Source organism: Chenopodium quinoa, unplaced genomic scaffold (genome assembly GCF_001683475.1).
Source record: "Chenopodium quinoa cultivar QQ74 unplaced genomic scaffold, ASM168347v1, whole genome shotgun sequence".
Classification (NCBI taxonomy): Eukaryota; Viridiplantae; Streptophyta; class Magnoliopsida; order Caryophyllales; family Amaranthaceae; genus Chenopodium; species Chenopodium quinoa.
Window position 1 is genome coordinate 60206 of NW_018743262.1, and position 15263 is coordinate 75468.

The window sequence follows — 15263 nt, forward strand, 5'->3', positions numbered from 1 at the left end:
ATATTGCTATTATCGTTTAAGTCTCTTAAGTTTAACGATTTATATATAATTTTTTCCAGTATGTGCCTGTAACATTCGCAAGAGAGGACCTGAATGGATTTCCCGAGACAACATATGTGCAAATGGTCATGGGGAGACAAATTTGGGACGCACTCCTTCATATAAAGTATGATGCTACCAATAACATTGTCCCGTGCTTTCTTAACAGTGGCGTTAGGCAGATGATTGAATGCAACTTCGTGCAGCCCGGAGAGTCTCTCAACTTAGAGTATTATGGGGACGTCACTACTCCCCTATTCTACGTTACTACAAATGTGTACGAGTAATTGGGTTTGAAAAGGGTTTTGATGCCAATTATCGGTTATTTTCGAGGTTGTTATTTTCCTTAATTAGATTGCATGTGTTACTCTTATTGCAAGGTATTTGAAATTATGTGTTCGTACTTTATCACTGATCGTTAGATATATGTTTTAGATTAAGTACTATATTGTAGGTCAATTTGAATGGTATCCTAGAGATTATTAAGGAAAATTTTAAATGGACAATGTTGCAAGTGTAGACTTATTGGCCATATGATTTTGACTACTTTATATGAAATCACGGATTCAAATTTGCTGCACCAAATTGGGAAACCGCAAATGTAAATGACCATATCATATCTTTAGTGGTTGATTGGGGTATTCAATCTATTTGATCCTCATCCAAGCGCACTTTTACCCAAACGAATTATTTGAGTAGTTTTTACTTAAATAAATAATTAGGATTTTTAATTACCATGACTAGCAGCTGCATTCCTTTTTACTTTTCCATATTCAACCAATTTTGTGTATGGTTGTTTAATGTCTTTCCTTTTTTTTCAAGTTTTGAACCAAATCAATTAAATGATGTTTTCATTTTTAAATTTTTTTTTGTTTTTTGAATAAAGGTTGCACAAAGGGTTTGCTTCAACGACTTTACAAAGAACTGGAGTCTACAGAGGATTGTTTGCATTTATTTTTTTTGAGGCCCTGATAATTGTTTGCAACTAATTTAGGTTCAATGTTTTTTTAAAAAAAAATTTGGGTATAGTGCTACATAGGGGAGAACCCCTTAGAAATAAACGATATTCTAATAACAATTAAACCCCCCTTTACTGCCGAAAAAGCATTTACAAAAATAACGATAACAAAACCCATTAATCTACCTCATATAATGACTTAAGATGCGTTGTTTGTCTAAATTTGAGATCGCTGTCTAATTTGAAGAAGTTACTTAAAAATAATATATGATTAAGATTGTGAGTTTTCAAATTTAAGCGTAATACCTCATTCATACAACTATACTATTTTATCCATTGCATCCGTTACTCCACACGTACACACGGTTTCATCAATTAATTGTTCTTTTGGAGGTAAATTATTACATGTTCTACCTTACTGTGTTATGTTGTATTTTTTTCAAACCCACCTTGTTGCCAATACATAATCCATGCAATAATTCTCTTTTTTTTAACCATGCCTGACTTTTACTGTCATACGTAGCAGGAAGTTGACTTTTTGACTTGTTTACAAATATTACAATCATCAATGTGTAGCACTCAGTTAGCTTGGGTAGCAAGATACTATAACTTGTGGTTAGCATAAGCAAACTTGGTGCCTGCTTGACAATCATGAATTTCTAACATTCATAACTAGTGGATAATTCATCCCTGCTTATCTAGTGTTGGTGAAGCTTGTAGTGTACGATAACATGAGATGGCTTGTATGAGACGTCATTTCTAAAATAAATCAATATAGACATATAGTCATTGTGGATTTGTGCCATATCACAATATTAAATATCCAATAAATTTTTTTTGAAGGGATTTCTGAAATAATACCAATGGATTCCCAAACAAGCGTTACATCCACAAATTCGACCCAAATGAAATGCAACCATGGTATCTTTGCACGTCTTTCAACCGTACGAAGGGGTACAAACTTAGGCAAGCGGTTTTTTGGATGTCCTTATTGGAGGGTATATGTTAACACTTGAATTTCTAAATTACCTTTTTTTTTTAATTTAATAATATTTTAAAGCCAAACTAATTTTATAATTCTTATTATTACAGGATCCAACAAGGGATTGTAAATTTTTCGCATGGGAAGATGCTGGGGAAAGCCAGGGTGGTGAAGACAAAATATTGCAATTAAGTCAGAGCAATGAAAATTTGCGCAAAGAAATTTCAAAACTGCGTCTTGAGTAACAAAGATTAACTAAACTAAACGAGTCTCTGTTTAAGCATAACATGACTCTAGCATCTAGGAACAACCTTGTTGTAATAGTGTTACTTATTTCAATAATTCTATACTCTGTGTTTATCATGTAATCGTGGATCTCGTATCTAGTTTATTCAATAATATTTGTTAATTATTGTTTCCTCATTAACAACTGATATTAAATTTTCCACATGTAAATAATCAATATATATATATATATATATATATATCGCACATACTTCATTACAATTTACTAATGTAATGTTTTTAGGGAATACAAAGTACAAGTAATTTAAGTAACGCTAGCTGGGGTACTAAGTAGAACTAACATTTGTTAAAGCGAAAGAAATAGTTTGCAAATCACAAAGACACTACCCACGAAACCTCAAGACAAGGGAACACATACAAATTGATTTATTGTAACATAATACTAGGTAATGGCATAATCATTGAGAATTTTTTAGTTGGCCACTCTGGACTCCATAGACAAGCTTCACATTTCTCCCTTTAGAACAAAGGACGCCTCGCAACGGGGTGACCCTGCCAAAATAAATCACTTATCTTTACATCTTTTATCATGGAATTGATAACCATACAAAATTGAGTATTATTTTTGCAATTACATATGAAGAATGTGTTGTGATTTTAATTTGTAGATTACCTTGAAATACGCATCAGCTTTCACAAAATCAGATTAGATGATCCTTTGGTCAATGGCTATAATTTCATTCCTCCATAGAGTGACCACACCACCACAAAGACCCTCGGGTGGGTAGAAAAAAACGCTATACTTTCCAGGTAGTGCACTAGCAAGCATTTGCACATTCTCTGAACTCTGTCTTGCCTCCAGCATTACCACAACACCCGGCCTATAGCGGTCATATACTTTTTGGAAATGTGCAACAAGAGATGGTCTTCCTAGACCTCGTACATTCCAGCAACATACATAGGTGTCTTTTGGCATAGGTATACAAGGCCCTTTAACAACATTAACAGCAGTTGCGCCCTGGAAGGGTGTGAAATCCACCTTATGGTAGCCCGGAACGATGTTGGTTTCTTTTTCAAATCCCACCCACACATGTAACACATGTGGGAAGATAGGAAGCTTGATAATTTGGAATGCGTCAGTGTACGTTACAATACAAAGCCGGACTCCAGTGTGTTCTAGTTCCACAACCTGGTGATTGAAGTTGATGACGGGCTTTGGATCAAGCACATGAAGCGCACGGGTAAGGTTGTTTGGGTTAAAACATTGGCCTAGACACCATCTCAAGAATATGTGGAATTCACTTCTCAATGGATAAATGTCATAGTAATTTGGAAGATGGGCAGGGTAGACTAAACCTTCACCTCCAACCCTACGCATCAAGAGATTGTTCAATAGATTTTGGTTGGGCCTAGAGGGATTCAAAATAAGAGAAGCAATAGTGTCACGGGAAACAACGGTGAAAGTGTTTGAATTGGCAGTGTCCCTAAGTAAGTACTCAAAGGTAGTGAAGTCCATCTCCGGAACAAGTCCGGTTGGTGGAGCAAAGAACAACATAACAAATGTACCGGATTGAGAAAGAGCACATCTTACCATGGTTATAAAAGTGATTTCAAGAAAGGATTTAGAAAAGGGGGGCTGAATGGAAGGAAATATGAGATGCTGGTAAAGCTTTTATAGGCAAATATATTCCATCATTACTTGGACTACAAGTTTCTTGTAGTCATGAACAAAGTCAAGATACATAAATTCCATCATTACTTGGACTACAAGTTTCGTGTAGTCATGAATAAAAAAACTGAAGTTAAATTTGAACAAAGTCGAGCGACTCATGAACAAAAGGTATATGATATGTGTAGTTATCAACATTATTTCAGAGAAAGTACGGTCCCAAATTTTTCACGTCACGATTTTTAATATTTCCCAAATTATTATTTTCCGGTTTTAGGTTTGGATTTAGGCCTAGTCCAATAAGATACGAAATTGAATAGCCTAGTTTTAAATACATAGTTTCTCGTGGTTAGTACAAATAAAAAACATAATTATTCCTTTGCTATATTATTTTATTTAAAAAACAAATTTACATGATTAAAATAATGTATACTTATTTGTACTAGTGATTCCAACGAGCCCTATGCGCGCGTTATAGCTAGCATGTTTATAAGAATTATTAAGGATGTTATCTATGTCCTATGCTAGTACATGTATAATATTTTATTAAACCTTTTTGCGTATAGACGATAAATGTTTTGGATATTGTGTATATGTGCAATGTTCTAAACTTTACTTGAGGCGTTGAGCTACTTTCAAATAACGCCCACACAAAGCAACAACCTTTCGTTACTGAATAATTCAGGTAGATGATGAACCATAATTACACATAGAAAAAATTAAATTTAATTATTCCATGCTTCATTTAATTTATATTTAATTATTTGGTGCTCTTAAGAAATATTACAGAATTACAATTGACGGTAACAAGGCAAAGATATATTTTGAGGGATATAAAGGTACGTTCTCTATCCCGTTATTTTGGTTCATTAGATGAATCACATTTTTACCCTGTTAACTCGGTTGATTTTGAGAGATCTTTATATAAAGGTAGGAAAAAGTGCTTTTATATTTCGATTAATTCGGTTTTTGAAAGGTCGATCCGATCCAATCAAAACATCCGATGACGTTTTCATTAATTCATTCAAAGACTCATCGAATTTGACCTGGGGGTGTATATGAATTCATGTTGATTTTACTTGAGTAAAATGTATATAATAGTATTGACAATGTTCAATTATTTTTTTCCATCCTCACCAAACTAAATTTTGTCATTTATTATATGCAAACATTTGCCATTACCGAAATTTTATTTTATAATTGTTCCTTTTGATACCTAGATAAATTTTATTTTATTCAAAGGTTCTCTTATGTTAAAAAATGTACATTCCATAGGTAATTGGGCCTTATTCACGTGTCAATTTAATAATTTTATGATTAATTACTAAGCATACTAAAAATTCTAATCATAGAGTTCAGATCATGATCCCAAACAAATGAGCACTGCAACACACAGGTGCGTATTATGGCCCTTTCCAGTTTCCACTACCTAAATGGGCCGAACCAATTACACTTTATGAGGATACATCATCGAAGATGAATGTTGTCATGCCGCCAGGCCACTTCATCAACTAAAAAACCTATAATACATATTACATACAAACCGTTCAAATGATACTCATATTTAAAGTATTTGTTGACTTCACAAATGAAGAACATAAATCATATAAAGAACCAGCTCATATTGGAACCTATGCTTATATCATGGGGAAGTGGTATAATCTCCATCTTCACCCTTGGCTGTTAAACTGTCGGTTACATACTTAGAGCTCCAGCGGTTAGAGCGCAAGTCATCACGCCTCCTTCTATTCCTAGCACACACCACCTGTTTGGAGACGTCCTACATCAAACACACAAGCAACCCTTTTGTCATACCTTGATTTATTCAGAGAACATATTAATCCTAATGAGGAAAACCATTGAACAACAATCACTCACTTCATACAATGGATAATCTGGGGGTGCTACTGTGTCCCGCGCCTCTCTAGGGTGCCTTTCCCCGTATGCGGCATCCAACATCTGATAACATTATAACATTTACTTTATTATGACCAGAATATAATATGGAGACACATGATATCAAAACATTATACTTTATGGTACACAATACTTTACTCCATTTAGAATTAATTATACAACTTACCCCTAATTTGCCATAGTCCCCTGACCTTAATCAGTCACGCTTTGCAGCAATGCCTATCTGCTTCATGTCCCAAGCCTTTATTCTTGGGTACGTTTCCAATTTGATAGGCTCCCAATTGAGTCGGTCAAGGTAGAACAACTTCTCCAGATATTAGACAACTCGTTAGGCTTTGTTATATTAACAATAGATCGTAGATTTAAGCACAAAACAAAATTATTATACTCGTGAAATGAATGGTACTTACAACAACAAAAATAGAGCAACCACCGCATCCTCCTGCAAAACCATTCGCATAAAAACGCCTAGCAAAGCTTGACACATTGTCCATTAATTTAGCAAGTACCAACTCACACCAATCATATTGACTACTATCCATGGCACATCCAATAGCCGGTAACAAATCGTGAGGTAATCTTGGTGATTGTGTTGGACATAAAATCATCTGCAGGGCTATAATCAAGAACAAAGTCTTAAAGTCTTCTTCTTGGTCTTCTTCAAAATAGCCTTCCAACTTATCCATCATCGCAACAGTGACTTGAATGCCTACAGATGTGTACGACCTACCCAATTTTGTTGCTGGTTTGGTCTCCCATGTCCTACCATATTTTAATAATATGGTTTGTACCTTATCGCGTAGAGTAACAGACATTCCTTTTGTAGACGGTACCACATTTGATCCACAAGGGATTCCTAAAACCCAACAAACTTGGTTTTTAGAGAAAGGAAATACCCGACCATCTGTGCCTATAAAGACCCTACTCATTGGATCAATTCGGGTCATTCCCAATAAGCTAATTGTCTTGGTAAATGCATATCCTTGGCAAAATGAAGCAATCCCCCGAATCCCATCTCACCAACCCATCTTGTCTTTCTATCATCAAATTTTTGACAAATTCTCCCAAATGACTCAACCCGACAGTTCATATTAGGAGGCTGGACATATAGTTAAGCAAATTATATTTATTTTCATAACAATAACAAGGGAATTTTAAATATAAATAAAGTGAAATCAGTATGTCTCACTAACCCGCCGAATAGACTTAGAATATTCCCGTATCACCATCTTTCTGCCTTTCACATATCCACCAACACTTAAGGCATTATCCTAGATATGACACATATCCGAATTCAAACGATGTTTAAACCAATCACATTATGTTTCCTAATTAAAATAGCATGATAAAATTATATACCTTAAACAATTCGGGATATATGTGTATACTTTTTGAAGGCAATCCAAGTGCAATTGGCACCTGTAAATTATAATGTCCTTAAATAATTGCATCCCACCATCTTTTAATGGTTATACGTATCAATATACTACTGCAATTGCGGAATTACGTACAGAACATAAACATATTTTAAGCTAACAATGTGAAAGTGTACTTATCAAAAGCATACTCCAATTATCAATAACAACTATCAAAAGCAGAAATTGGAGGGATAAATAATTTATAAACACAGGACCAATTAATTTTTGATCAATTAAAATGTATATAAAAACACAGGAACAATTGATTTATGATCAATTACAATGTTTATGAGAACACTGGATAATAAGCATACAAAAATCAATTAAATTTTGTTTCAATTAAAACACAGGAGCAATTAGAATTGGATAAGAAGCATACAAAGAGCCTTACATAGTCGTTGTCGTCTTGCGAATCAGATTCATGTACTATGGTTGGCGATCTGGGTTGATATCCCAATTCATCTTCAGTTTTCCGTTGGACGCCGATTTGTTGAATCAGGGACTTGCACCGGAGACGTTTTCCAAGTGGATTGAGAGACATGGTTACCACAAATCCTGCGGGCAGAAGGGAGTGTAAGATCAAGACCTTGATAGTGGAGAAGAGGTGTTTAATGATTCCAAAATTACCGCTCAAAATTTTTGGAATGAAAATCAAACCCTAAGTTTGTCGGCAGTGATGTTTCTAACGGGAAGACTAGCTGCAAGAAGTTTGATAAACCGTGGAAATAACGTCGTCTTACTCCAAGTCATTGAGTACGTGGAGGGAGTTCCAGGTCAAGTTTTGTAGTTTGCTGTAAATTGACGAGCATAGCCTTCAGTAATGCATGGGAAAAGTGTAGACACCTAAAAATGTCTCCCCAAAACCAAACCCAATGATAAATAACATTTCACCGCTACTATTGGTCGGGTTTAGTATTTAATCCCGAAAGTGCTTAAAAAATCGTATTAAATTCATATTTTTAAACGGTCCATGGATTAGTCTTGATGTTTGGTAAAAGCATAGTTTTAATTTCAGCTCAAACTTATTAATTAATTTTAAGCCCAAACCTTTTTTATTTTATTATTTATTTTTGGCCCAAACATTTTTATTATTTTATTTAATTATTTTCTTATTTTAGCCCGAATAATAAAAGTCAGAAAAAAGCCCGAAATTATCAATCGGCACTAAAAAAGCCGAAAGAAATTAGGGTTAAAAATGAATTTAGAAGGAAAAATGGACTGGAAGTTCCCGCGTCACGGCATACTGCCACCGTGTCACGGGAACCCTTCCCGTCTGACGGTGGGACTTCCCGTGACACGGGAAGTCTGTCGTGACATGGGACGTTCCGTGTCCTTTCCGCGTAAACCCTTAACGCGTTTTTCATCCCGTTTTCTGAAAATTTCCCGCGTCACTCCAAAACTGTACCGTGTCACGGAAAGTGTACCGTCTGACGGTACAGTCTGACCGTGTCACGGTACAGTCTGACCGTGTCACGGTACAGTCTGACCGTGTCACGGTACAGTCTGACCGTGTCACGGGATACTTTTTTTAGGGTTTTTATCATTTTAAGATTCCGTGTGCTCCCTCAGCACATTTTCCCTATAAATACCCCCTCATTTCTGATGTACGGGGCAACCAGAATTTTATTATTTTTATTTTCTCTCTTCTATGCTATTAACCTAAACACTAGCCTCCCTTTTTTACTTCAAAATTCCTTCTTCAAGCACTCAAAGGAGTCCATATTTTACTCGAGGTTCTGTCCTTAAGCCAAGCCGTGAAAGGTAGAATTGTTTGAGGGTTTGGCCCCAAAATCAACCTTATTTTATTTAATTTAATTTAGTTATTGTTTTATTATTTCCTTGAATTTACTAACTCGTTTATTATTTTGTAGTTGCAAGCAAACAGATTCAAAGTAAGGATCATGCTCTTTTTATTATTATTATTTTTTCTAACGACTTTTATGTTGTTGGAATTGTGGTTAAATTGGTTTTAATATTAATGTTGTTCTATAATTGTTATGATCACCATATTGCATGTTTAAAGGGAATATGTAATTGAAAATCACGCCGAATAAGATAATTTGGACAACCGGTTTAGGATCCTTTTTAATCTTATTATTAATTGAAGTGATCACCAAATTTTTAGAATTATGTGTGCATTAATTTTGAACCAATTTAGTTAAATAATAGTTTGGAGCGAATTGAATTATTGTTTGTATGCCTTTGAGATCGCAGGAATCACTTTTCACTATAAGAATCAAGTAGAGGTCAATACGGGCGAATGTGACTCCATGACTCACTTCGTACCATCATCCCCGATCCTCCTTTCATGGTTCCGAACCATACGGAGTTAGTAATCTCATGGATTATGAATGGGGTGTAACCTTCACAGGTCAATCGTTGTTGCCTATCGTTGTCCCTTATTCGTGGTTGCCTTTTATGATCCGTCAACCGTTTACAAGTTCCTTAAAAACTTGTTGGCGACTCCCTACTTTATTTGTCCCTAATCGTTGTCCCTAATCGTAATGTCAATTCCCACTTCCTATGAGTGTCAAGCATATTCACCACATGCTTTTTACGTAGGCGCACTTCGAGCGACGCCTACAATTTGGCGACTCCACTAGGGAGGATTCTTAATTATTTATCGATTTGAGTGATCGGTATTTAATTAAGATGAGTGGATGAGACTTGAAAGATTCTTGAAAAAATATTCCTGTGATTAATTTGGCATTTTTGCATCTGCATAGAAGTTTTAATGTCGCGTTCAGGTCTGTCCCGTAGGAAAAATTGGATAACTTGGTTGCGCGCAAAAGAAAACAGGGCACCAGTCAGATTTTCTGACTGCCGTGCCACAACAGAATCTGCCATGTCACGGTACAGTGCACCGTCGGTGCACAGTACCGTGACACGGGAATTTCTGCCGTGTCACAGCAGTCCTAAATCAGTCCGGTGGCTTATTTTCTTTTCTCACAGTCGACTTCCTTCGATTTTTCTGAAAAAACGTATGTGTTCTACATGCGTCTTAGCCCCGGGGGATTTAAGCTCTATCGACCCAAAAACGCTCATGGCCATAAGGGTTCATCTGAGTTTTTTTTAAATCCACTCAAACCATGGAGTCGAGTTCGATTTCATCACGAACTCGCGGAGCCGCCCGTTGGCATACACCCTCAAGGGATGCTGCCTTGCTAACGCGTCCAAACTCTTAACCATGGTACCCTTTTGACACCCAAAGCTTGACCAATAGTTGAACATAGATCTCGACTCTAGGTTGTGAATTTTTTTTTATCATTGTGCCTAAATGCTACGTGGTTGTTTGGTGCTAACCCTCATGTGTTTGCTCTTTTGTTTAACCCATGACCGGGGGTTTTTATCCTCACATAGTAATTAATACGGACCTAAAATCGATTAAAATCTGAAAAAATCACAAAACTGACCTGGAACTGCGCACCGTGTCACGGCATGTTCTGCCGCGCCACGGTGAACAGTGCCGTGACACGGGGAAGTCTATCATCTGACGGAAGACTGTACCTTGTCACGACAGTCTGCACCGTGACACGGTGCCCAGGAAAGTGTCCTGTTAGTCTTTTTTTTCGATTTTTGTGCGAATGCTGTGACCAGTTTTCTGTCGTGTCTAGCTATACGCTCAAAACACGCGTCTATAACCTCACCTAATCACTCACATATCATGTTCACGCAATTTTTTTTTTAGTCGTGCACCACTTTTTGACCGTATTTTAGGGAAGTCTCATTTTTGTGTCGATTTTTTTCGGAGTAAGTCGGATGTATCCTCCCATGTTTTTTTTAAAAAAAATAATAAGTAGATATAAAAAAAAAATTCTTTTTTTAATCCGGATAGGTTAAGGTTAAGTTTGGTCATTAAAGGTGTGTTTGTTTCGGTGTCACAGCACTTGGTCAAGAAGCAGGGGTAGATTGTTACGGTTCGAGTCCATACCTCAACAACCTCTTATACCAAAGAGGCGTACAAGGAAACCACCTCAATCATCTCCACAATATCCATCTCCAGTCTACTTTCAACCAATGGCCACTAAGGAAGACATCGAGAACCTCAATAGGACAATTGAAAGATTGTCTGACATGATGCAGACACTCACCACTAGAGTCAGCACTGTAGAACAAGACAATCAGAACAATTTCACTACTGCTGCAATGGACAAGATTAAGGAACAGATGAGCAAGATTTCTGAAGAGTTCACTTATGTGGAACAACCTGTCGCCTCTTCGTCTATAAGAGACAAGCTTCCTGAGAAGTTTTCCACTGCTGACATTCCCAAATTCAAGCCTACTGATAATCCGCTTTTCCATTTGAAGGTTTTTTCTGCAACTATGGCTCTTAAGGGAGTAGATGTGACACTCTTCCCTACCGTGTTCCCTCTTTCCTTAGAGCATGCCTGTCAACAGTGGTTCTATTCTTTGGAATCCAAACATGTCACGACTTGGGAGGATGTTGTTGAAAGCATCATGAATCGTTACAAGTGTAACATCCAGGCCAAGACTTCTGAACGTGAACTCTCCATTCTCAAACAGAAAGAGAATGAAGGCTTCACCACTTACTTAAGCAGGTGGAGGGAAACAGCTGCACTCTTGGTGGATCCCCCCAAGGAGAAAGAAATGGTTCGCTTGTTCATTGCCAATCTGACTCATAAGTACAAGCAACACTTGAAGTTTTTGCCTCTGAGTACCTTTGACGCTGTATACGATATTGGAATCAATATCGAAGATGAACTGATGAAGTCTGTTAGTAGCAACAATAACAACAACACTTGGAAAAACAAGAAGAACGACACTCCTTCTTCTTCGTCTTCTAAGCCCAATAATGCTACCAACAATATCAACATCAATGATGTGCTGGCCCTTAATGCTCCTCCTCAAGGATTCCAAAGGCAAAGGAGGGTTTATACGCCTTTGGGAATGACTTATGATGCTGCTTATGACCGTTTGCATGGTCAGGGATTGATTATGCCAATCGGACCATTTCCAGAACCTCGACATGAGAATAGGACCGCTAGCTATGACCCCAATGCTTATTGCAAGTATCATCAAGGCAAGGGTCATAACACTGAGAAGTGTTGGAGGCTGAAAGATGCAATCCAAGACCTGATTGATGCTAACCAACTTCCTGTCCCTCCAGGGGGCAAGAAGCCTAACATTCAAACAGGTCCTATTTTTGATGCTTTGGCTATCATGGGAGATGAAGTCTCCTTTGATCCGTCAATACTCATTCAACCTATGAATGAACCTCTACCGGAAGTTGTATTTATCTCAAGTACTGAAGAAGTGAATGGGATCTGGGATAGTGATGATGAAGACGTCTATCTCAAAGACATAGCTTGTTCATCTCTCGGCACCAGTGAAGATGTTTAGGGGGACTTGGAGGTCAAGGTTCTCACCAGAAGTGGACGGTTGCAACAACCTAACCCACCTCCACCTCCACCACATCCGATAATTGATCCCATCGACCCTGTGAATAGCGATGTGGTCAAAAAACTGCAAAAGACCAAGGTGGAGATGAATGTATGGAAGCTTTTGGCCACTTCCATCGAGCATCGAAAGGCTGTGATGAATGCTCTGGTGAAAATAGGAGTCGATGATGACATGACTCCTCAAGGATTGGTCAACTTTCTCACTACTAAGCTGCCGAGTATTAGCAATCTGATTTCCTTTTCTGATAAGGATCTACCCCCGGAAGGGGACCAACATAATAAGGCCTTACACCTCACTGTAGTGTGTAGGCAGATGAATGTTCCCATGAGCCTGGTTGATAATGGCTCTGCAATCAATGTGTGCCCACTCCGTACTGCAAAGAAGTTGGGTATAAAGAATGAAGAATAGACTCCCTCCACTCAAGGGATTCGAGCTTACGATAATACTCGCCGTCAAGCCGTGGGTACTATCATATTGAATATAACTACCGGGGCCATTGAACGTCGCACCAAATTTCAGGTGGTGGACATTAAGGCCTCTTTCAATCTGTTGTTAGGACGCCCTTGGCTTCATGAGCTAAAGGCTCTTCCGTCATCGCTCCACCAGAAAGTGAAAGCCATAGTTGGAGGGGTTCCGATTACTATCAATGCTTCTCCTATGCGCATTCAAGTTATTGATACTCCTATCGTCCATGTTGAACATGACGAAGAAGATGAAGATCTTTGGGGGTTTTCACTAGATGATGTTCTTATGATCGAAGAAGAGGAAAAGTGTCATCTCAACTTTGATCCCTATTCAAACACCAGTATCAACGCCATTCTGAAGAAGCAAGGTCACTTCCCTAGAATGACCCTTGGGCTCAAGAAGAAAATGGCTAAATCTTGGGGCCATCCTAGAGCGCTCAAGAAGGATACTTTCGGCTTGGAATTTGAACCAACAAAAGAAGATCTGAAATAAGCTGCATTGAAAATGAAGGCTCGCAACAACGCTCGAATCACGAAGGCGGAAATGGCCATGGATCCATATCCGTTCACCCTCAATGGCCAGTACATCAAAGAAGGGGAAGACTTCCCATGCTATGAATTCCCTGAACCATTTGTCCATAATGGGATCCGTGAACCGGGATTCGAGGTGTTCCTCGATTGTGGCTTCATCGATGAAGAGCTCTCCACAGCTGAGAAGTCAGCTAGCTTGAACTCTGATGATCTTGGAATCAACCTTCTTTCTGGAATAGAGAAGAATGAATCCAAGCCGGTCTGCAATGATAACTCTGAGCTCGTTCAAGCCGTCATAGCGAACAAGGATTTAGACCCCTCCGAGTTAATCGTCCAATATGACAACATTTCAAGGGGATGGCGCAAGACATTGAGGATCACTACGCCAAGTGGAGGGAAATTAGAAATAACCGCTGGCGAGGGTCCTATGTTTGATGAGTCTGAATCGTCTAGGTCCGAGTCTGAGTCTAAGTCTGTAGAAGAGTCCTTAGAGTCTGAGGCCGACCCTCTTTCTTCTATAGAGTTCAACTCTGAGTCTCTTGTTGAGTCCTCTCTTCCTAGTCCTAATAATTCTGGTGAGGTCGCAGTCGACCTTGCCTTTCTTGATGTATTAGCCAATGAATTCAATGAAATGAGTACCTTTGCTTACGATGCGTGTCATTCCCCTAGCCCTGATCAATATTGCTTTGCTAATGATAAAAAGGACAAAGAAATAATAAAAGCAATGGAAGAACACGAAAATAAAACAGCAGTTATTGAAGATACAGAAACAGTTCACATTTTCAATGATACGACTGTTAAAGAAGTAAAAATTGGATTAACACTAAGTCAAGATGAACTCAAAGATCTAATTAACTTGCTTAGTGAATTGGTTGATGTATTTGCTTGGTCATACCAAGATATGCCAGGAATTGACAGGGATATAGCTCAGCATACAATACCACTCATTCCAGGTATGAAGCCTGTCAAACAAAAGCTGCGCCAAATAAAACCAGATGTGGCTCTCAAAATCAAGGAAGAAATCAGGAAGCAATTGGCCGCAGGTTTCATCAGAGTATCCAAGTATCCGGAATGGATAGCAAATCTGGTTCCAGTTCCAAATAAGGATGGAAGGGTCAGAATGTATGTTGATTACAGGGATCTCAATAAAGCAAGCCCAAAAGATGGGTTCCCTCTACCTCACATTGACATTCTGGTCGATAATACAACAAACCATGCACTCTTGAGATCGAAAGCAAGGAGAATGCAATCTATTACATGAGCAAGAAACTCCAAGGATATGAGACGCGATACACGCCACTCGAGAAGTTGTGTCTCGCACTTGTATGGGCCGCACAGAAACTAAGACATTACATGCTCACTCATACAGTGCATGTCGTGTCTAGGATGGATCCTCTCAAATACTTGTTCGAGAGAGCAACACTCAACGACAGATTATCAAGGTGGATAGTCAATCTAGCTCAATTTGACTTGAGATTCGTGCCACAAAAAGCCATCAAAGGTTTTGCAGTTTCTGACTTCTTAGCAGACTTTCCGCTAGAAGAAGTTGAAAAAGAAAAAGATGAGTACGATTTCCCTGACGAAGATTTACTCATTACCGATGGAGCGTCAAACCAAA

The 15263-nt window shown here is 38.1% G+C and overlaps 1 long non-coding RNA gene across 3 annotated transcripts; it reads right to left on the minus strand.

The window, feature by feature from the left end:
• Positions 1–5257: 5257 nt before the first annotated feature.
• On the minus strand, positions 5258–7980 carry LOC110735285. Of its 3 annotated transcripts, none has more exons than XR_002514046.1 (8): positions 7857–7980; positions 7621–7784; positions 7171–7230; positions 7005–7082; positions 6222–6910; positions 5978–6115; positions 5773–5853; positions 5258–5674 (listed from the first exon to the last, which is right to left on the minus strand). It is a non-coding gene; the product is annotated as an uncharacterized LOC110735285 (long non-coding RNA). The 3 variants fall into 3 exon arrangements; XR_002514045.1 differs by having other exon boundaries at positions 7887–7963; XR_002514044.1 differs by having other exon boundaries at positions 7621–7980.
• Between the last annotated feature and the right edge of the window lie 7283 nt (positions 7981–15263).